Source organism: Typopeltis vanoorti, chromosome 16, assembly GCF_054136105.1.
Source record: "Typopeltis vanoorti isolate ZY-2024b chromosome 16, IOZ_Tvanoo_1.0, whole genome shotgun sequence".
In the NCBI taxonomy this organism is placed as follows: domain Eukaryota; kingdom Metazoa; phylum Arthropoda; class Arachnida; order Uropygi; family Thelyphonidae; genus Typopeltis; species Typopeltis vanoorti.
Genome location: NC_143564.1, coordinates 56,666,245 through 56,691,016, shown reverse-complemented (window position 1 = coordinate 56,691,016; position 24,772 = coordinate 56,666,245).

Here is a 24,772-nt window from a genome sequence, read left to right as displayed (position 1 = left end):
ATCTTGGCCATCCGATTTTGAGTCTTCTCTACCACCTTCCTCATCTCTAAGGAACCCAGTGGAGCAAATCTGATCACAGTAGTCCAGATGCGGATATCAAAGCCTTATAAACAGAAATAATAACTTCCCTTTCCGTATGTGTTTTTAAAATACAAGAGATCTTTCTTTGAGCTATTATGTCCACTTTTGCAATACGTTCTCTGAATTCACCTCTTCGGCTACTATCACTCTTCAATCTCTAGCCTTAATGTCTAGCAGTACAATCTCATTACTATCATACAACCGATAATACAATCTTTTCAGCTCTAAGCGCAAAACTTTATACTCTATGTAAAGTTATGCACTATGCATAACACTACAGTGTCTAATAATAGTAATAGCATAATGAGCGGTACTTAGAGCTCCTTAAGGCCTACAACCTGCTCAGATTGCCTTTCATTATTACCATAATGTTAGGATAAGAAGGTTAGTCTTATGCCTATTATAATTTTGTGTGTTAATTGCATGTGTTCTTCTGGCTGGGTTCCTGGTTTTGGAATAGAAAAACCCTCCACTTCCGTATGAGACCGTCTAACTTGTCTATCAGTTGAAAAGCCCTGATAAAAGTCCTTCGCATCCCAGATGGGCTTTGAACATAGGTCTTTCCAACCAAATGGCTTTGTCGAAACCGATTGAGGTATGGAAGCACGTTGCACAGTGTTTGGATGTGGGCAGAGGATAATGGTTACCATATTGAACTGATGATCGTCATCCTTAACCCAAATAGTGTCAGTTTATTCAAGTCATCCTGCGAGATCTCTACAACACGTTTCATTTAGTATATCCTCTCTCCAATTTGGCATTAACAGCAAATATAGCTGCTGGATATTACCTTTCAAATAATCTCTAGTATTATTACTGAACAAGCTGCGGCACTATTCTTTGAAGTTTTCTATCTGTCGCCCTCTTATTCATGGTACCAGCTTCATATCCATTCCTCTGTTAATAGAATCATTTCATTTCTTAACTTCGCTCCAGGAAAACATGACTTCGTCACTTTCTTCGCGTGTACCACGTTTCATTGAATCACCATACAATACTGCTTTCTATTCCTTTCACACTCTCCTGTCTTCTTCCTCAAACTCTCATTTCTTTCTCTTCTGTTACCTGCACTACCCACCACGTATTTCTTGCTGATTCGTACCTTCGACTTCTTGTCTCTTCCAATCTCTCATCCTCCCGACTTTCTCTCACTGCTACTCTAAATCTTCTTGCATCAGCTAAACCTATCTCGAGTCTCCAAATCTTAAATTTCTACCCTATTCTACTGAGTTCTCATATAGTTCCTCAAACCTCTCCTCTAAGAAACTAATGGTGAGGCATCTTCACAGGCCACCAGATCTACAATAGACTTTGAGGATCAGTATATTAGGGTCATCATAAATGGATGATCATTTCATAATATGGAACAAGGAACTAAACGCATATATCTGCAGAGCTCTGATACTGAGAGATAAGTGGAACTTCTCGACGGGTCCAAAGTGGTAGGAATAGCTAGCTGACTGATGACTGGAATGAATGTATGACCTTGCAATGGACTATCATAATATACTAGAAAATTGCCATAGATAACATTTCCAGTTCGATATATTCCATATTAGATATTTTGATTCTTATAAAGAAGATATAGAATTGGAAACGGAGTTTGGAAACAGAATATAAAGAAAATATATAAAAAAAGTAAATAAAAATTCCACTGGAAAGTAACGCATAGTTTCAATTATAAGATTCATTCTCTGCGAGCAGATCAGTCATTGCTACTGGTTGAGAATCTTGATCAATGTACGATCAACATTGAATCCAGGGTGGATATTTATTAAACCCTACACTTTTCCACGTGGAAAATAAATGCGAGATAAAGATATTAGAAAAAAGCGCGATCAGATCATGTTCTTATTTTAATGTTTATAAATGAACAAATAATAAAAATAATTATAAATAAAAAATAAAATAAATAAATAAACAAATAAATAAAATGTCAAAAAAAATTATGACAACTAGAATGAGACGATTAGAGGACTTTTAACTGAAGTAAACAAACCAAAGTTTGCTACTTCGACAATATACTGCGATGGAACCACAACGATTCTCCCTCCTTCCGAAGAGTTTCTTGGTGTGAGCTACTGGTTATAATTGTTCCTCTCCTGTCCTGTCAAATGTCATCCCCTATCCAGGAAGTTGGCTACTATGGATCTCCATCTATTTTGTTTTTGGCTGTCCTCTCTTGCTCTCTGCATAGTTCAGACCCAGTCAGTTCTTAATATTTTTAAACCATGTGTGTCGCTGTCTTCCTCTCTCTCGCTTGCCTTCAATTCTTTCCAATAATAAATCTTTTTGAACTTTCAAGCCTTACAATACTTCTTCATTTTTCTCTTCGTTCGGATCCATGAGATGATCAATGCTCTTCTGTACGTCTATATCTCGAAATCATCGATTATTCTGCTATCTTCCTTGTATAGAGTGGACCATAAGTCACCAAGGGTTTAAAATGTGAATAATTTTTTTGATTATTAATTTTTCATTTTATTATTTTTTTCGGGTATTCCAAGCAACAGTTGGGAAAATATCAGCATTCGATTATTCTAACGCAAAGAGAGAGTGATTTCGAGATCTGCAATGAACTGGTCATTACGTTCTTCAGATCTGACAGCTCCTGACTTCTTCCTGTGGGAAAGACGAACACGTTCCAAACAATCCAACAGCCGAAGAAGATTCGTGCAGAAATTAGGACACTGCAGCCAAAAGCATTAACAGTTATCATGGAACATGCTGTAGAAAGGGCCCCGTCTTTGTGAAGCCGAAAATGAAAGGCATTTATGTGATGTGGTTTCTCATAACTAATAAAAAAATCTCCAGGTTCTGTATTTCATTATAACAAAAAAGAATAAAAATAATTAATAAATAAAAAAGTTATTAAAGTTTAAACCTCTTCGTGACTTATGGGCCGCCCTGTATATTGATCACGTTTCTGCTCCATAGAGAAAAGTAATCCAAATAAAACATTTAATCATGCTTAATCTAATATTTTTGCTTATTTCTCTTCATGCCAGTATATTTTTCATTCTGTTAAAAGGTTTATTTTGCAATTTCTATTCTTCTCTTAATCTCTCTTTTGAATTTTCCATCCTCCGTAATTTAATGCTATAAACAAGTGTAACTTGTTTATAGCTTGTTCTATAACTTGTTTTCTGCTTTCATTTTTTACTTTTGGGGTAAATTTTCTGTTGCTTACTGTCATAACTTTAGCTTATTTTTTTTTATATTTTATTTATTTATTTATTCGGAATTTAATGTAAGTCCATATTTCCGATGAACTGGTTCTGATTGACTGAATTTATTTTAAGTCTCACAGTATTACTCTGTTGATTAAGCGCACGTTCGTGTAATTTACAAAAAAACAACGAAATACAACTTTAAAATTGTTGATTGATAACTTTTTTTAAAGGAATTTTTATAGGAAAAAAACGTTTTTTGTTTTTTTTTTTAATAAAATGCTTGTTATATTTCCACTCTTTTATTAACAGTTGTTATAAATCTTATTATGTTCATTATAAACACAACAAAATGAAGTATTGCTCGCCTGGTTGGCCGAGTGAGTGATGTACCCTCTCTCTAACTACAAACTGTCGGTTTGAGTCCCTCCATGTGCATGGATGGTGATTGTCTTTAGGTGGGAGATGAATTTCATCTACTAGTGTGGGACCACTGTCCCTTGTATTTTATTGGAGGCTTGTTTGGTCATTACAACATGGTTTCTAGATCATGCAAAAAAGAAATGAAAAATATTTCAAAAAATAAATTAAAAAAAGTCCTTACTCCACACACATACAAATCAGTATGCTAGAAGTAGAGGAAAATATGCGAGAGGTTCATCTAGCATTTTAAGTGAAAGAGGAAGAGAGAGAGAGAGAGAAAAGAAAAGTGGTAGTATGAATATTACACTAGTTTAAAGATTTTGGGTCGTTTTGGGCAGTGACCCTGATTCTTTTGTGATTCAGATATGATAACAAAAGAATCATAAAATTAAGTAATTATACGATATGATGAACTTGATTTTGCACAAGTTGTAAGAGTTCTTCGAGGCGGCTGTTTCTTAAGTCATGCTCTGGCTGCGGTCAGTTTCGAAATTTAATAAAAAAGCTTCCCTCACACGTGTACATGAGTACCAAAGGGCAGTATCACCTTCAGAGCTTCATTTCCCAGAATTGTCTTTTTTTTTTTCCTTTTTTCCCTTGGAAAAAGGAAACAACTTTTTCCATATAGTGATTCCATTTGCTAGGATGGGAAATTTCAAATTATTAAGAAAAATGTCAGTGACTCATTATCGCATTCTCACTAACTGGAACTTGAGAGCTATAATAATCACTGTTAGAGCAGCCAGATAAAGAAATTGTTAACCCACCTTAATGACTGCAGATTATAGTTTCTGGAAAAACCGATACTGGATTCTGTTCTGTCACTGATACAATCATGGTGACGACTCAACTTTCAAGGTTTTACGCTTTTGGAAGAGTTCAAATTATGGCCGAAGAAACTAAATCTATAATGTCCGAATGTATTATGTCTGTTAACTGCGTGCGTTCTGACCGATTTGTCTGTTTTTGGAGAAGAAAATCCTGCTTCCGTCGCATGAAGCTAGTTAATTCACGTTTACTTGAAAATCATTTATAAAGGTTCTTCGCGTCAGCGTCAATTATGGATGCAAGTTCAAATGAACAGTATCTTAGAAGTTGTATCTTAGGAGGCACAGAGTAGGAATGAGTCCTCAAAATGTGGAATAACTTTATTAATTATACAATTGTTTGACCGAAAGCATCAGAGTTTATAAAAGCCCCCTCACAGAGCGAATTTGGGATTTGTATAAGTTACTATTGTTATTTAAGATTACAGGCACGCCGAGATGATTAAATATAAGAAGCGTGTTTTTTTTTTTTTTTTTTTTTTTTTCCAGAACGCATTCTTTTTCCTTTAGCAGATAATTCGTTCATTTTACGAAGATAGGGAGGTGAATAAAAGAAGGATTAACCAGAGTTTCTGGAAAGAAAGCCTTTTACTATCGTATAAGAACGACTAATTCATTTTTAGTTAAAAAGTCCTTATAAAGTTTCCTGGCATCCAGTACGGGATTCGAACTCGGATTATTCACCCCCCCCCCCCACACACACACACAGCTGCATCTAGAGCTAAAGGGAAAGTCCAGCTCTTTAATACTGTTATATCAAGAAAAATATCCTCTTTACTGAAGATTAGGCAGCATCATAATTAGGATCAAGTAGGATGAGGCTTGTTATTTTTGTTGGTTTTTTTTTTTTTGCGAGAAATAAAAGAACTAAAAATTTAATGCAACTGCGGTTGACCAGATAGGAATACGATACAGAGATCGACATTTCAAAAATGGTTTTAGATATTCTTTAGATATTGATAAAATTATAAATTAATTTTGTGAGCAATAAACATTGTGAACATTAAGAGGAAAAAAAAAAAAAGAGTAAATAATAGAACCTTCATATGTACCAGCAGTGGCAAAGATGGAGTATAAAAAGACATTTCACTCTCACTTGCATTTCTTCTTATTATTATGTGACACCTCCAGGAAGTCCAAAGACTCATCGAGGGAGAGTGTGCCAACAGCATCGAAGGATTAACCCCTTCCAACTACTAATCGCTCAAACTTACTTAATTTTTTGCTGAGCCATTAGTAGCAGAGGCTCTACCAATCGACCAACCGTTTTTTTTTTTTTTTTTTTTTTTTTTTTTTTTTTTTTTTTAATACCAAATCACTATGATCGATATGCATGAAACAAACTAACAAAAAAGTTGCATATAATGTACGAACGTGACAGTGCACGCCTTGGGTTGACAATAAACTGGAAAACTCTTCACCCACTCCCAAAAGGAGAGGTTTCAGGATTTCTTATCGTATTTTCTCCAACCGTCCCAACTACTATGGACAAGGCCGACGAGAGGGAAGAGGAAACCCGGTACAAATTACTGGGCCCGAGTATACTGCACATATTTTCGTGTTTTTCTGTACTATCATTGTCAACCGATCCGCGCTTGCTAGGCCGTAACAATTTTTTCATAGCGCTTTAAATCCACGCTCTTGTCTGCCCTGACTCATTACGGAACAGTAGGAAGTAACTTATCTCCTCAAGAATTCTATTACAATTTTATTTTTACTTTCTGATATTTTAAAGTGGAGATCCACTACCTCTTATTAATCAAGTTCACTAGCGTCTTCAGGAAAACCTCTGTGACATCACAAAAAGTTTTTCTGCTTCTTCATTTCTTCCATCCCAGGATGGGTTGAAAAAAATTTCTCCAATATCGTATGAAACACACCTTCAGTTTCAACTTAAAAGCCCTAATAAAGATTCCCTGCATTGTCGCCGAGATTCAAACCCACATTTTTCCAACCAAAAGGAAAATGTCGGGACGTCTATGTGACTGAGCAAATGAGGCGCAAAAAATAATATATATATATATATATATAAGCAAACAAAGTTTGCGCCTGAAGTATTTTCAAGACTGGGGCAACTCGTATAAAGAAGCTAATGACTTCACATCACTTGCCTTATCCCACAATGCAAAGCACATATCTTTATGGACATATATAATTCAATGCATTATGGGAAGAGTCACTACCCAGCAGGGCCAACCTTAGGAATTTTGCCGCCCCTTCCCCTAAAAAACTCCATTAATGACGTCTTAAAAGCCATGATGTTAAGCTAGGCTTCAACATGTCTGATTGTAAATTCTAAATAATAGCATTAGCTAATTAAAATTCATAACTTAATGAAAAATTATCATAAACTATATTTTTTACAGAAAGATAGAGAAAATTAACCCTTTAACGGTGGAATTTTGTTCTGAAAATATGCATCTGCATAGGTAATTAAAATCAAGCGAAGACGAGTGTACTCGAAATGCAATTCCCCCCCCCCCCCCCCCAAAAAAAAAAAAAAACTTTCCGCTCCGTGCAAATGCACGTGTTGTACCTTCGATAGACTGGCCCTGCTACCCAGATCGGTTTTGACCTTTATTGTTGAGGGCTCATCAGTGGGGGGGGGGGGGGGCTAGACCCAGAGGTGATACTAAGGTTGAAGTTTTTGGGACGGTACAACTTACCGGCACCTTATTGACAGTGACGTGGCATACGGATGCGGTACATTTAGAAATTCATCATCAATTTCTGATACGTACTCTCAAGGGGTGTTCAGGTTACTATGACAGCATTACATGATTAAGTTTACATTATTCTTAATCTCCTATCAACAGTTTTTCTCCAAATTAGTCTATTACTTGTCAGTACTCCAATGTTTTCGTATCTAACATTTCATTCTTCTAAGGCACTTCTAAATGAATCAATCCACCTAGACCGTGGTCTTCCTCTGAGTCTCTTTCTTGGCATCAAATACCTGTTTTGCTAACCTTTCGTTTCGCATTCTATTTAGGTGACCATACCACCTTATACAGAAATCGAACTTTTTCAATCCATCTCAAGCTTCCAAGAGCAAGCCAGTGGTCGAATGTGCAACCAGTTGGTATGCTGTCCACACGACATCCAGCACTTTAAACTATTGTACGAGTAAAATAGTTTAAAGCGAGAAATAAGTAAATTCCATTAGCACATAGGACAATTAATAATTAACTTTACTTTTTTTTCTTTCTTTCATTCTGCGACTTCCTCATAAAAAAAAAAAAAAGCTAATTATCTGGATTTCCAGAAAATGAACTTTTATTTTATTTTTATTTATTTATTTATTGCTCAGTATAAGCAAGGGATGCACAGACTGCGGACTGCATCCGGCCCACCATTGATTTCCTGGCGGCCCGCCTCACCGTGTATTATTTTAACTTTAACAAGTTACGTGATAGGTAATTTTTAAAAATGGTACATGCGCAAAGCAAAGTAGCTGTGACGTCACGATTGCTTGTCTACTTACGATAACCGGTTAGTAATAATGTTAACACATTTTATAATTCGTCTATTTGTCATATGATTATTTTGTTTTCGTAAGTGCGGTTGCTCCAATTAATTATCACCCCTAGGAAACGGTAAAAAATAAATTCTACAATGGATAAAGCAGGGCCAAGTAGGAAACGCAAACTACAGGATGAAAAACGGCAGTTTCAGGAAAGCTGGACCGAAAAATATGGTTTTGTGCAGTCGTTTAATAATATCGTGTGCTTGGTTTGCAAAAGTGCTGTAGCCATACCAAAAGAATACAATATAAGGAGACACTATGAAAGTCTGAATTCTACATTTTCAAATCTACCCGAAGAACTTCGTAAACAAAAGATTTCATTTTTGAAACGAGAATTGACAGGTCAGCAAGTGATGTTTACAAAACCTATTCAAGATTCGGAAATCGCAACAGAAATAAGTTTTGAAATATCTCGCCTTATAGCAAAAAGATGCCGACCATTTACAGACGGAGATTTCGTTAAAGATTGCCTTGAGATAGCTGCTAAAAAAATTTGTCCTGAATCAGCCAATAATATTGAGAAAATTCAGTTAAACAGGATGACTGTGCAAAGAAGAATTACTGCAATGTCGGAAAATGTAAAGGACCCAATTAACATGTTATGCAAAGAAATTTGCCTATTTTTCATTAGCTATTGATGAATCAACTGACAATGGAAAAGATCACGTGGAATAACGCAAGAGTTTGAGATAAGTGAGGAGCTGATTGGAATGAGTTCATTGTCAGATCAAACGAAAAGTAATGACATGTTCACTGGGCTTTTGGAACAGTGTTCCAAAATTGATTTAGATCTGACAAAATTATCAGGTATCACGACTGACGGAGCTCCTTCCATGATAGGAGCTAATTCTGGATTGGTAACATTATTGAAACAGCATTTGTGACGGCACGACGATGAGTTGATACAATTCCACTGTATAATCCACCAGGAGAGCTTGTGCTCTAAGAAACTTGGATTTGAACATGTCATGAAAGTTGTGGTTTCAAGGATTAATTTTATAAAATCCCGTGGTCTTAATCACCGACATTTTAAAAATTTTCTTGAAGACATTGAAAGTGAATATGGTGACTTAATTTTTTACACAGAAGTGAGGTGGCTAAGTCGTGGATAAACATTGGAACGATTCCTAAATTTAATTGATGAAATTAAAATCTTCATGCTTGAAAAAAACAAAAACGTCCCTGACATAAAAAATCCGGATTGGTTATGTGACTTAGCCTTTCTGGTTGGCATCACAAATCATTTAAATACTTTAAATACGCCACTTCAGGGCAAAGATCAATTGGTTACTCAACTTTACGGCCACATTTTGTCTTTTCAGTGCAAGTTAAATCTATTTCAAATCCAACCGAAGTCAGGGAATTACATCCATTTTCTTAATTATAAGAAAGTTTCTGAAAAGTTCAATGTCAACTTCAAAACTGTGTATGTTGAAAGGATTGATAACTTGATATCAGCCTTCAAGGATCGGTTTTCTGATTTTAAAAAAGTGAAACCGTTACTAGATTTATTTAGCAATCCTTTTGCCATTTGGCCCGAAAATGCACCCGAATCAGCACAGCTTGAACTCATCGACATTCGATGAGAGCCTGCGAAATAAATTTAACGAAGGCAGTTTATTAAACTTCTATCGTTGTGTCGATAAAAACAATTATAAATGGTTGCTAGATAATGCATTAAAATGTGCAAGCCTCTTTGGCTCAACATATATTTGTGAACAAACTTTTTCAGTCATGAATATTAACAAATCGAAAAATAGGAACCGCTTGACTGATGAAAATTGGGAATCCATTTTGCGGTTGGCTACTACAAGACTCGAACCAAATATCAAAACAATTGTCAAATCAATGCAATGTCACACATCAAATTAAATTCACTTGCTTTTTATTACTTTTTGTAACAATTATGATAGGTATAAAAAATATAAATAATATATGGTAGATAACTTTCAAGTTTTTTTTTTTTGGCGACCCTCCCATAAGTAATAGTGGAACTATGCTGCCCTCGGCCTTAACAAGTTTGTGCATCCCTGGTATAAGCTACCCTTTTGGAATTGGGATTAATTACTTAGTCGACATACATCGTAATACTTGTAATCTATTCATATGTAAAAGATTACATATTTCTTTAATAATAATTAAGTTGAAAATTTAAAAAAAAATGTTATTCAAAAGAATAATTTGAGCCTTTGATCTCAACAAATTTTATCTTCAAATATTTAGAGATGCAAATAAATAAATGAAATGTAAATTAATTAGAATTAAATAATTTTATTCTTTTATCTTAAAAGAATAAAAATCTGTAAATGTTTTTAAAATTCTATTTTAAAATACTTAAAGAGTGAAATCAAAACTTTCGACATAGTTTATTTAAAAACATAAACGATCGATCCTTCTATCACTAAGGTGAATTTTCAGCTTGGATAAAGAAAACTACAAAAAAAAAAAAAAAAAAAAAAAAAAGAGGCTGTTTCTGTTTCAACAGAAGTTAGCGGAGTAGTTTTTTTTTTTTTTCAGTGCATTAAATAAATTCGTGATATTTGAAGTTCTTTTTTCCTGTTGTCTCAAATAATAACAGTTCTTATTTCAAATGTTTATTTAAACTTTGATCCTGACATTTCGAATGTTTAACGATGCTTATTTTTTGTCCGATTACATTGCTGCTTCTAATTTGATTTCTAGTTCGTGAATTTTCCTGACTTTCCTCTTCTTAAGGTGAATAGCTAAGTTGTTAACGCCAACATTGAAATACTAAATTAATCCGTAGTATTTCTTCTCTTATTTATCCTCTGTAACAAAGATTTTATTTCTTTATTTTTGGAAAATCCTGATTTTTGTTGACTTAGCTTCAATTATAAAAGGTGTATGTGTAACTCCTCACCAAATTCATCTCCATCTCACTCGTTTCTTGTGATATTTATATCAGAATTACTTTCTTATAAAGAATATCACGTACAAGATATACGCCACCAGCATAACATAAATTAGGTTTGTTTGTTTTCCAGATTTAATAATCATACTGGCGCCATCTATAACATAAGCAATAATCTGCCTTCTGAATATTAAGATCAAATTCTTCTAGTTCAACCTCTACAACATTTTTTGCAGAAAACAATCCAATAATTCATATCATTCGTAAGCTCTAAAATTTACCTCCATCCACATTGATGTTTACTTTTAAGTATGTCCTATCTTTTGTCTCTATTATATTTATCAGATTTATTCGTTACCGATTAGTAAATGCATTTGATTATTCTGAAGTGACGCTTCACTTCATACTATTAAATCAATGCTGCCATTTCCGATTATGCAAGTATTCCCCCCCCCCTCCCCAATCATGATCTGTGAAATTAAGAGAGGTGCTCCATATCTATAACGCTATAAATAACTCTAAATATACTAAAGGTTTAATTTATGAGTGAACTAAGATCCCAGGGTACTTCGTGGTAAATATTGATAACAAGTATACCTGTCTTATAAAGTTCCATTTACAGAGAATCCATCAACAGCAAAACGTTCGCCAACAATTTCTTATAACATATATATTTTCTTTTTTTTAGTAAAATACGTAATAATATTTGCTTTCGCTTACCAGTCTTCTTCACAGTTCTCAAGTACTACTTTGCACTTACAAATCTACTGCCTGTTGATTCAGTCAATTAAGTAACGAGCGCTTCTTTTTATCAATGTAGTGTGGAGCCACTTTTTTTTAACATTATTAAAATTAAGGGGATATTAAATCCCACATTGTTTTAAAACCGAATAAGAAACTCAAAGATTGGAATCCGAGAGTTTCTTGCCGAATATAGTAAACTATAAAGTATCGGCGACACTAGCGTTAGCAAATGCAAGTGATCCTAGTACGTAGTACAATACCGGACGACTCGATGCAAAGGTGGGGAAAGTTCAGATCACTATTCTTAGGCATTTTCCATAATGTAAAAACACATTTCCTAGGAAATGTATGCTGTTATTACATTATGGTGGGAGGTCACTACCCAGACCGGTTTCAGCCTGTATTGAGGCTTCATCAGTGAGTAGCTAGACCAAATAAATACCAAAGGGTATTTATTTGATCTAGCAAATAAATATCCTTTTGATCTAGCAAACAAATACCCTTTGGTATTAATCAAATATAGATCAAATAAATACCAAAGGGTATTTATTTGATCTAGCAAATAAATATCCTTTTGATCTAGCAAATAAATACCCTTTGGTATTAATTTGGTCTAGCTACTCACTGATGAAGCCTGAAGCCGGTCTGAAACTGGTCTGGGGTGTGACCTCCCACCATAATGTAATAACAGCATTCGTTTCCTAGGAAATGTGTTTTTACATTATGGAAAATACCAAGAATAGCGATCAGAACTTTACCACCTTTGCTGCGAGTTGCCCGGTATTGTACTACGTACTTCGACTACTTGCATTAGCTCAAGCTGGTAGTTGCCAATACTTTTATAGTTTACTATATTCGGCATGAAACTCTCTAATTCCAATCTTTGAGTTTCTTATTCGGTTTATAAAACAATGTGGGATTTAATATCCCCTTAATTTAAATAATGTTTATTTCGCCGAAATGAAGCCTATTGGCTCTTTATATTTAAGTAACTTTTTTTAGCTTTCTTCGCTGAAGTCCTTAATAAATATTGCGTAAGAAATAATTCTGGATTAGGCATAAAGAGGTTTAAAATTAATAATAATAATAATAATAATAATAATAATAAAGGCAGTAAATATACCTCACGGTATAGAGATACTAGACAACTGAGAATACACAGTCCGCTTACTAGCATATTAAAAAAAAAAAAATCCTGTAAGTCCTTTTATTTCCAAAAGAGTATGGGTAAGACTTTTGGCCCTAACTAACCTCTTGAAGATATGTGAGGCAGCTAATCCTCACCCTTAGCCGTCACTGATAGCTGGCCCAAGGCTATCAGTGAATTCCTAGGCATCAGGAAAAGAGAGAGAGCACAACAGACAATTGCTGCTAACCCTCTGGACTCTCCCCCCCCCTAAGCCTAACACAATATACACGTATATAATTATATGAAATAATGTAAATGTTATGGTCAATTTTCTCAAATTGAGGCTGTTTAAAAAACTCGAGTTTGTAAGATCCACTATCTTTAGAATGGCTGGAAAAAAAGGGCCAATAAAAGTTATCTAGGCTAGAATATCAAAGCTTAAATATTGAGAATAAAGATTATTATTCTTTATTCGAAAATTATGGGAAATAATTATATTTTCGTGTACTAGAATGGTTTAATGCTTAACAGGATGTCTTCGTATTTTGGATGAATGGAAAAAAATAATAAAATTCTGGGATTTCCCAGATATTTATTTAATTCTTGGGAATTTCGAATTAAGTAAAAACAATCAGTATCCTGGTTTCCTGGGGGAAAAAACATATTCTGAACAAAGCACGCACACACAAACACAAAGTTTTGGTTTTCCAAAGTGTAACTGAAGTTTTTTTTGCACTACGTAATATGTAATTTAGGCTTGAGTTTTTTTTTTTTTTCAGCAGATAGTTCGCTATTACAACTGTAATCGAAGATTTGTCTTGATGTTAGAAGAATTCTGTATTTTATGGTTTGACACAAGGCATGCGTGTAACCTGTCTCTCTCTCTCTCTCTCTCTCTCTCTCTCTCTCTCTCTAAAAGTTTTGTTTTAAATTACGATAGAAGCAAAATAAGACTATGAGGCAGGCAGTGTTTATTATGTCTGCTAATTATTGCGTATGTTCTTCTGTCTGATTTGTGTGATAAAAAACAGAGTTTCCTGGAGGAAAAACTCTTCCACTTCCATATGAAATTGGCTAACTCACCTTTAATTGAAAAGTCTTCATAAGGTTCTTCGCATCCTAAACTTGATTCTAACCAATTCTTTTCAACTCAGTAGTAAATATCACGTAGTTGTTCACGGCTGCTCTGTGAATGCATTCTCTTTAAAAACAACGACCTTTTTACCTGAAATGCTAAAAAAGTTATACGATAAAAAAAAAACTACGAACTTTATATTAAGTTACAATTCTGCTTTGATCCAAAAGAAAGGAAAGGGAAAGAGAAAGCAAAGTATATATAAGATTATTATGGATTATAGAGTATAACCATATTGACTCTCGTTTCTGTTTTTTCAGTTTGCCAATGTTCTTAATCAGAACTTCTATTAGTTGAGATATTATGTTGATATTGAAATATGAATTGAAATTAAAATAAAATGAGATTCCACGAGTGGTTTAAAATTTTTTCTATTTCATGCATGTACAGTAACCAAATAACCAACCTAGAAAACTCCATGCTAAAGGGGAAGAGATCAACTAGATTAAGATGAACAGCTATTTTAGTCAGTGGGTGTCCACGTGGAAGGGCAGAAGTTGTTGAAATCCCCATTGTACATATATCACTGTGAAATACAATATCCCCAGGATATTGTATTTCTATGCTCTCTACGAATAGATTTAGCGTTGAGTTCATTACTAATCTTTACTAAGGCGTTTCTCTGTTTTCTTTTTTTTCTTTTTTTAACTTAGAAATTCTGATGACTCGAATTTTGAAGACTCGAAAGGGTGGGGGGGGCCTTGCGCCTACGCCCTCCCCCCCCCCCCCCCCGAGTTCCGGACTAGTAGGCCAGTTCTCCTTGAATTTTGAAGACTCGACACTCAGGGTAGCCCTGAGTGTCAAAACGTTTCAAATAACTTAACAAAAAACGTGACACAAAAATGTTACAAAAAAAAGTCTTATCATTTTATATTATAGAGTAGATTCTCTGTTTTGAAATTTTGTTTCAGCACACTTAATAAGAATATACTTAAGTAGGCCATCGCTAATTATGCCCACCAAATGAATATTTTAAATGTCACCTCTCTTAAGAGATTTTTTTTTAAAAATAAAAACTATAAAAATTTCACGTGGGTATCTTTCTAGAAGCTATTCGAACTTGGTCTTTCCATCATAAGGGCATCGCCGATCCTGACTGTGCTACAGAGATTTAATGTAAGTGTCAAGCTTTCCGATTCACACTTAAAGTTGTTCGTCATCACTTATTCCTAAGGTTGTGTAACCGAGCAATGAACTGATGACTAATTGCCATTTAGTGATTTTCACTTGTTTGCCTCCTACTTAACACGTGCTAATCTTCAGTTTCTTTTCCTATATTAAGAACCTTACTACTGTTCACAAAGAAATAATAAAAAGAAAACTGTAATGAAACTAACTGAAAAGGAGAAAGAACAACAAAATATATGTGGCAGAGTGTTTGGACCATTCTTCGAAAAAAAAAAGGAAGTAGATGTGATTGTAATATAGAAAAGCACAAGGTTTGCCTGTAGAGAGAAGAAAAAGAAAGTCTCTATTCTGTTTTTAACGAATTTTTAGCGAATATATTTAACCGGAAGTAAGTAATTTAAATTCATATGCAGTTTTTTATTACAACCGTATTATTATTATTATTGTTATTATTATTATTATTATTATCTGAGACCTTTAGGGAGTCAAGGACTCATCGTGGGAGGTTATAAATCACCCAAACTAGCTATCATACCTTCCCTTAAATTCATTTACACTTGAACTTACTTCATAAGAACAATCTTCTCCTATTTACATCATTATATATATTTTTTTATCATTCAAAACCTTTAGAACATCTTATATCTAAAACAACTGATGCATCATTTTCTTTGATCCAATGGCGAATTGGATGCTATTTGACTTCTGCTGTAAGATTGTCTTTTCTAAACTACAGCTTGTAAACCATTTGAACTGACACATAATCTAAAGCGAGAGAATGTGAAATTTCACATTTCAGTTGAAGTGAAATTGGATGTCATCTCTCTCTCTCTCTCTCTCTCTCTCTCTCTCCGTCCACTTCATTAAATCAGCATCCTGCTGCTTCCTTATCAGTATTTAACTTTCACACAAACGAACAGTGGGTGCTTCCTTCCAATTTGGAACTCAGAATAACTTGTATTTTCAACATATGTCATGGATCTCTATCATAAATTTAAGAAAATAAAATGCTTTATTGGAACTACTTTCACCAATTGCCAAATAATTTTAATTCTCATTTGCATCCCGTCGTGGAAAAAGCCAAGAAAGCTATCCACCTCATTTAAAAAATAGTTTTAGGTCTCTGTTATCAAGTTTAAAGAAGAGTAATAATGTATATATACCGTATTTTAAGAAATTTATTGTTTAATGTTCTATGTTGCTTGTATTGCCGGTAGATGGCAGGACATAAATATCCCTCTTTCCAACCAGTGTATTTTATCAAGGTCAGGAAAACGTTATGAAGAATGCTTTGGGGCAATTATACGCAACCAGAAGCTACATGCATACACACACATTAATTATTGTGCAAGCGTGCACGATAAATATCTGTATTTGTATGGTAACAACCAAAAACATAACAACACATCATAAAAAATAAGTAAATAAATGCGTGTAAAACCAGATATTTCGAGACACGTCAGCGTACTGCATTTCGAATTTAAAAAAAAAAAATGAATAAAAAACGTATTATAAAAAAGGGCTTTTATTATACATTAGAAAGGATAAATTAAAAACTGGTAAATGATAATTAATCATAATGCAAATGTATACATGCCCACTACGAGAAATATTACGCAACATTGGATACGTTGGGATAATTGCGATGTCTACAATCATACGATAGGAGGATGAGAATAATAATAATAGCGCCCTGATCGCTTGATGTTAAAGATGACAAATGCGATCACGAGGTAATCATATTATCTTTCAATTTTTGTATGTTCATTGGCCTGTTTGTTCTGTTTTGATGAACTATACAACCGGAGTTTTCAGGTAAGAGAACCCTGCCATCTCCGTCAATTTTTTTTTTCTTTTTTTTTTCTTTTAACCAGTGAACAATGAAGAACGTTTAGAACAATGAAGACTAATGCTTAACCGTTTTTCATCGTACTCTTCCCTCTTTACTCTGCACACATAAAAGAAGACATAATATATAATCATCTTTAGTAGTATCTCTTTTTGTTTTTAAATTTCATGTATTCTGCCTTGGAACACTCTAAATCCTTCAAGAACTAAATTTCTTCATAATATTTTTCGAATATAAACTGGATGCAGCATTTCCTGGATACTCATATATGACAGTCAACCTTTTGTTAACGTTATACCGAGATAAACAGACAAAAATTAAACTCAAAGATATCTTCCAGCCTTCCGAGTATTCTTCGTTATCTCATTGAATACCCAATAAAATCGATCGTTCTGGAATTAATCCTTTACTGGAATTAATCAATTTTTAAGACACGTTTTCTTTAATAGCAACCAGTTACTGATTGAATTTTATAGAAACCATTTGAAGGAGTGTTCTTAAAATGAGAACAGTTTCTCTTGTATGTGATATTATAAAAATGTTGATGCATTGGATTAGTAAAGGGGGACATTTTGTTTCCCATCAAAACCACTGATTGTCCTAAAGTTTGAGTTTCCAATGATTGAAAAGCAATGCTTTACCGTTTCAACGTGGGAATGATTTTTTAACATTGATGATAAACCAGTGGTTGTTAATAACTTTAGGCTTACCGATTAGTACAACTCCCCAAACTCTCCTAACCTAAATGGACAAAAAATAATAAAATAAAATAAAATAATATAATATAATATAATATAAAAAGTAATCTAAATAAACGAAATAAAATAAAAGCTCATTGCCGTTTTCAAAGCACACTGGACCTCTGTTTTCTTGAAATCTTTAACAAAAGAAAAGTAGACCTCCCCCGCCCCTCCTTCTTTCCTCAAGGAAAATAATATTAACCAATCCAAGAAGAAGTAACTGTTTTCCTTGAAATTCAAGTACTGGATTTAACAGGAAGGAAAAGTAAAAATCAACCTTTTTTTTTTTCTTTTTTACAAGCATTGACAGTTTATTATTCAAATTAAGGGGATATTAAATCCTACATCGTTTTAAAACCGAATAAGAAACTCAAAGATTGGAATCAGAGAGTTTCATGCCGACTATAGTAAACTATAAAAGTATCGGCGACTACTAGCGTGAGCTAACACGTAATCCAAGTACGTAGTACAAACTCGGGCAACTCGTAGCAAAGGTGGCAACTTGTTGACAACTCGTATAGCAGAGTATATAAGTTCTTTTCGCTATACCCTTTGGTATTAATTTGGTCTAGCTACTCACTGATGAAGCCTCAAAAAAGGCTGAAACCGGTCGGGGTAGTGACCTCCCACCATAATGTAATAACAGCATACATTTCCTAGGAAATGTGTTTTTACATTATGGAAAATACCAAGAATAGCGATAAGAACTTTACCACCTTTGCTGCGAGTTGCCCGAGATTGTACTACGTACTAGGACTACTTGCATTACACACAATCTCTTGATTCTTCAAGATATTGATTCTCCACATAACTGCAAGTGAGTAGATGCTAGTATAAAGAAAATGATGATTAATTCCGTTACTCAAGTTTTGAGCAAAATTAGCAGGATAGTCAGGGTATTTATTTATTTATTTTCGTATTCAATTCTGCCTGATCTCTTTATTGCGAAAAATCAAAGAAAGAATGCCATGTAATGTTTTAATTATTATTGACAAGAATGGCTTATCTAATTAGTCATCATTAGACGAGTCCGAAGTGAAATGTACGATAGAAAGCAAATTTTGTTTTTAAGCAACACAGCGGGGGAACTCTTGGGATATGAAAGAGGTGGCACTAAAATGCTTTCTAAGCAAAATTCTTACAAAAGATAGGATTATTGTTTGAGAGTCAAGAAAACTTTTTTTTTTTCCAGAATCCGATTTACTTCATGGATAATAATAATATCCCTGCATTACTTGTGACCTTTACTATAAGCAAGAAGGTGAGGAAAATGATGTTTGTGCTTTCGGGTCACTTACGATGAGTGGTATTTATTATTATTATTATTATTACGTAACACCTCCAGGAAGTCGAGAGACTCATCGAGGGAGGGCACCTACGCGACAACTGTTTCCACCAACTACAACGAACCGCAACCACCATCATCTTCATTTGCACCAACGCCATCTACCGCCCATCATCACCACTAGTATTTTCACAGACAACCACAAACATCCATGCCCACGAAGGGATTCGAACCGCAGCCTTTTAGCTGGAGAGCGGATACTTGTTGTTGTTATTATTATTATTATTATTATTATTATTATTATTATTATTATTATTATTATTATCTCAAATAGCTTTTTCACAATTTTTGAAGAACCAATACTTCATTAAAAGTTTATGACGCAATGAGAGGCGATCCTCACCTCAGAAGGAGAAATCTCCGCCACTGTATCATTCAGTAGCAAATAACAAGAAAAACTCTAATATCACCACACAACAAATGAAACATTTTGCTGTTATTATATATCGTGAGAGAGAGAGAGAGAGAGAGATGAATGTATGAGATAACTCACTCGAAACAAAAATCTTAAACTATTCGCTTTTTTATTATAAAGCTTGTGGTATTACCATGATATCCATAAATCCCAATGGGATGTTTATGAAATGTCAAAGAAGAAAATGTTCTTCATGCCCAAACGATGGATGTGTCTTCTGAGATAAATAATTCTGTCTTTCATTATAATGCCACTAAAATTTATGATCTCAGAATCACCAAGGAAGACGACCGTAAACAAGTATTCACTTTCATTAGAGATTTAATTGTGAATGGGTAGGGTTCATCTTTATGACCAAAAAAATCTCACATTGTGGGTTATGTGATTTGGATGGTTAAGATGATTCGTGTTTGAGCGAGGTAATTCGCAGTTCGCGTTCTCTTAGGATGAGCATGCTAGATTTGGATGAATTTATGTCAAAGTGGGGTTCATTTAAGTTTGCAAATTAGAGCCTGAACTACCGACACTACATATATTTGTCATATTAATGTCGAACATTTTATCTGCAAGCAAATTCCTTCCGTTGCCTCTATCTGCGTTCATATGTGGATTAAAGGTTGGGGGGAGATGCAATATGAAGTAATGAACACTTAGGTATTCCATTCCCCACATTCAGAGAAAGCATTAGTCTGCTGCTGACCTCAATATCCCCCGCTCTCTACGCACGACTACTGACGCCCTCTAGGCACATCCTGGAGGAAAGCATTCTACAGTATTACCATTAGATTTAGTCCTTAAACACTTTCTAGCATTCAATCGCAGAAATGCTTTATCCTAAAGCGGAGGACGGTGTTGCTTCTGTTTGACTTCGCAGCACGTTCGCCACCTTCATGGAAGAAGGATAAGGATGAAAAGATGAAAAGTAAGACATAACTCTGCCACGAAGATGAAATATGAATTAGCCACTCCAAACCTCAATAAGTGAGAAGCAATGTCACACTGGGCGATGAAAATCATCTACCGTTTCAATAGTCTAGTTAGCATTTTTCAACCTAGGGAAATTATAGCTGAAAACGATGAGTCCCTTTTGTGGCAATGTAGCACACTCCCACTGAGAAAGTAGGGCTGACAATCGACAGACAAGTAAAGGCTGTGTATTGCTTAGTTTTTCAATAGCCCCCAAGCAGGGATATTTATTTACGACAAGATATTAAAGGAAAATTTTAAAGATTTCATCAAAGATTTGCGTGCACATTTTTTACGATGTGCTCTGTATTCTGGACAAGTGCTCAGTGCACAACATACTACATTGATAAGTACATCTGTTTTATCTTAAATAATGCAGACGAAATTTTTAGTATTTGTGCAAATATAGTATGTATAATTTCTTGTTTTAATGATTCATCTACAATTAATAAAATCTATCACTTCATTTCGCTTAAAATTTTAACACCAGTAATGCGTTTCTGACGTATCCTTAGCTCCGCTGGCTACTAGTGACGACTACTGTGACTAAAAACACTAGAAATGGCACGAACACGTTTATTTGGACTTTTCGGCTGAAGGTGAGTTAGCTGCTCATTTTCATCATGCTAAATAGAAAAACCAGCCAGCAAACCTATGCACCTGACAGACAGAAGAAGTATGGCGATTGAATTAACCATTCTCTCGTACATTCATTAGCTTTAATATGAAGCTACGTTACTTGGCAGTGGCAAGCAATACGTTAAGTGGAAGATGATGATTAATACTCATTTCTAGCTGGTTTTTATTTTATTTTTTAGTTACTCCCAAGATAACCTATCCTAGGTTCTTGTTAAACAAAGATTACATTTGTGTTTTATCTATTAGTAGAAGGATGATTATTTTCCTAAAATAATTGCCATTAACTATTGTGTTGTGCAAAGATCGAAAGTCCAGTGTGCATTCCATTTTCTTGTGGAGACAGCTCCGCAAGTCCCTTGTTAAACTCATCGAAACCTAGATTGCTTTTAAAACTATTTTTTCCTTCTAAAGCCACAGGGAGTGAACAAATCCATCCCTTATTTTATACAGGTGAACCGTTTTATCTAAAACGGTTCACCTATAAAATGGACCTTTTTTTTTTTTTTTCAAGCCTGAATTGAAAAAATTTAAATGGCTCAGCTTATTTAAAACCTGGTTTTAAATAAGCTGAGCCACGAAAAAAAAAAATCTCCCTAAAATCTAGAAACTTTCACTTATCTAGAATGGGATTCGAACTCGCGCTAGTTAGAAAACGAAGGCACTGTCCACTCAAACAACTAGACACACTTGAAAAAACTGCCATTTCTGCAAACATAATAAATACTACAAAAAATATGATTAATATTGAATTTCTTCTCAGATGCTACTATTGTTTTTTTAAACGACCCACGAGGACTGGACGATTGAGTGGAGAGTCGGCCTTTAGCCGATTGAGCCCAATCTGGTTCCGAAGCAAGAAAACTAAGAAATGAGTAAAATTTTGAAAGATTTTGTAAATGAAAAGCAAGAAACATTTCGTTACAATTATTTGTCTCTTTTTTTTTTTTTTGTAAAAGTATAATCAATAAACGTATTGTTTAATTTTTAATATTATTTATTAGCATATATTCCGATGATTAATTATCTTAAATTACGGGTACCACCAAAATAATCCCAATTGGATCATCGGGATTCCAATGCCAATTGGATGCCCAAATTCCATTTGCTACGGAAATTCAGTGATGACAAATTGTTGCTCTGAGAACCAATTATCCCATTTGAACCTAAATCTTCACACATATTTAACGTTCTAATATACGATAAATAGTTTTATCGAGAAATAGAAATACGACAGTTTTGTCCTTGAACTAACGTCAAGGGCACGGCGAAATGAGTAAATAAGAAAAATGCCTCTGTCACGCAATTGGAAGCATTGCAGGACATTGCTTCTTTCGGATTGGAAAAGATCTGAGTTCGATTCTCTTCGTGACGAGAGGAATCTTTATTTGAGCTCTTTCAGTTGAAAATGAGTTAGTCGATCTCACACCTTGGGTGGTGTTGATTTTTCTCCGGAAACTCGTGTTTTTCATCCCCGCATACAGGGAAATCGGCCAGACAACATAATCGTACACTGTTCAACCTTCCATCTATACACACTGACCCTATCTACCATTGGCTCACAAAGCCATTCACTAAACAGTAATTTTTGTCTTAAATTCGGGTGCCCTCTTCTTCCCGATTTGGCTGTTATGTGTTCGGCTGTTTCACATTCAAATGGAAAAATCCCATACAAAGATTCTTCTCGTCTTTCTTCCAGTTGTACTAACTGAGGTGATAAGCTGAGCTTCGAGTATTTGAGATGCGCTTAATTTGCAGACTAGTACAAGTATGAGACAATCACGAATCCTTAATTTGCGGACCAACAATTAACAGGCAACAATACCATGGGGGGGGGGGGAGAAAAATAGTGTAGTTTGACTGATAGCAGCGTAGTGCGAAGATGGAGGATTAAGTAGCATGGGTTGTGTGGGATAGTGAACAAGGTGTTGTGGTGTAGTTCAACAACTCATCGTAGAAGGTGCCACGTAATAATAATAACTAAATAAGTAAATAAATAAAAATTAGAATTAAAATTAATTAAATAATAAATAAATCAAAAATTTCACTGTATTTTATGAATTAACCATTGCATTAACCAAAATACCATAAGATCAATCATTTCCACGATTTCTTGTGTAAATAAAATAAAATAGCACTTTTTTTGTACACGGTGAGATGATAATGAATATGGTCCCTCGCCTAACAATTAGTACAGAACTTATTTATGATGTTTAATCGGGGAAGGTGTGTGTGTTTGTGGATGGACGAAACACTCTTACGAGTTCAGTAAAAGCACTCAAGAGACCTACATAAAATTTGCTGTGGGAAGGCATAAAATCGCGGTTATTTTAGGAATGAAACAAGAGATTTACAACAATAAAAAATCCATGCGCTCCCTGCACACTAGGAATACTTGTGAGGTGTTGATAAGTCATCTGGTCATTAAATTGAGCGCTGCAGATTGGTAATTTTGAAGGCTTCAACTCTTTCCTCACCGGTTGTGGGGAGGGGGGTTGGAATCATGCAGTAAATATTATTATTATTTGTCACCTCCAGGGAGTCCAAAGACTCATCGAGGAAGGGCATATACTCTACAACTCTATCTCCACCAACTAACCTCAATTACACCAACGCCATCTATCGCCGACCACCACCACTACTATTTCCACAGACAATCACAAACATCCATGCCCACGGCGGGAATCGAACCCGCAGCCTTTTGGCTAGGGAGCAAATACGCTAACACTCGGCCAGCCAGGCTGGCATATTGCTCCTGTTTCTAATAGAATTCCCGTTGCCGATGAGAATCCACTTACGTATCAAGAAATAGCTTATCATTTCCCTGCCTGGTAAAAGGGGAGAATACATGTATAAATTTGTTCATAAAAAATCTTCACTGAAGTGCTAATTTTTTATTTACAAATTATCTACCGCTATTTTTATTTGTTTGTTACAATTTTTGATAATTTTTTAAAGGTTTTTTTAGCAAAATTTATTTTAAAATGAGACAATAAATTTATTGTCTAATAAACGAGACAAGTTTTTAATAATTTCGTAAAATCTATTTACTTTTAATTGAAAACGTTTTTTTTTCGCACAAAAATGCTTATACAATGCGCTCAATGAAATGCGTGCACTTATTTCTAGAGATTACTAAATGCAATAATAAGCTAATTCTATATTGATACAGAAATTTCCCATTCAACAGACCGCATCACAACATTGCACTCGTTATATAAATAATTTTTATGATAATGGACGGCTTCACTTTTGAATAAAGCACTTTGCAGTTGAAACATTTCTAACGGAGAAATGTTTGAGCTGGGGTGGTTAAAACAAGCACGTGTCTCTGATCGTCTTCCGTTTTCTCACACTCAGCTTCTCTGGTAGCATTGCTTCCCGGTTGTACAGCCAGTTAAACATGGCATTTCCTGACTATCTCGCGGGCTTCTCGTCCCGCTCGTGCAGTTCCGATGCTAGCGCTTTCTCGTAAGTGGCAGCAATGTATGTCTGTTGCAGCAGCTGGCGATGACGCTTGCTACACCACGTGACTAGTGTTTATTCTGTCGCTTATATCAACGAGAAGTCTTCGCTGATATTTCCTGGAAAAACTGTAAGATATTCGATTCCTTCCATTTTCGAATAGTTGCGTTACGAAGTATACTTAAGCACAAAAAACGCTTCCGTACAGTTTTAAGGACCGAAAATACCGACATATATGCCGAGGTATGACCTAATTTTGTTGACGTAAGCGACTCAACCAACCCACTTTTGCGCCTGCTCACATCTAGTCGACAGGGAAGT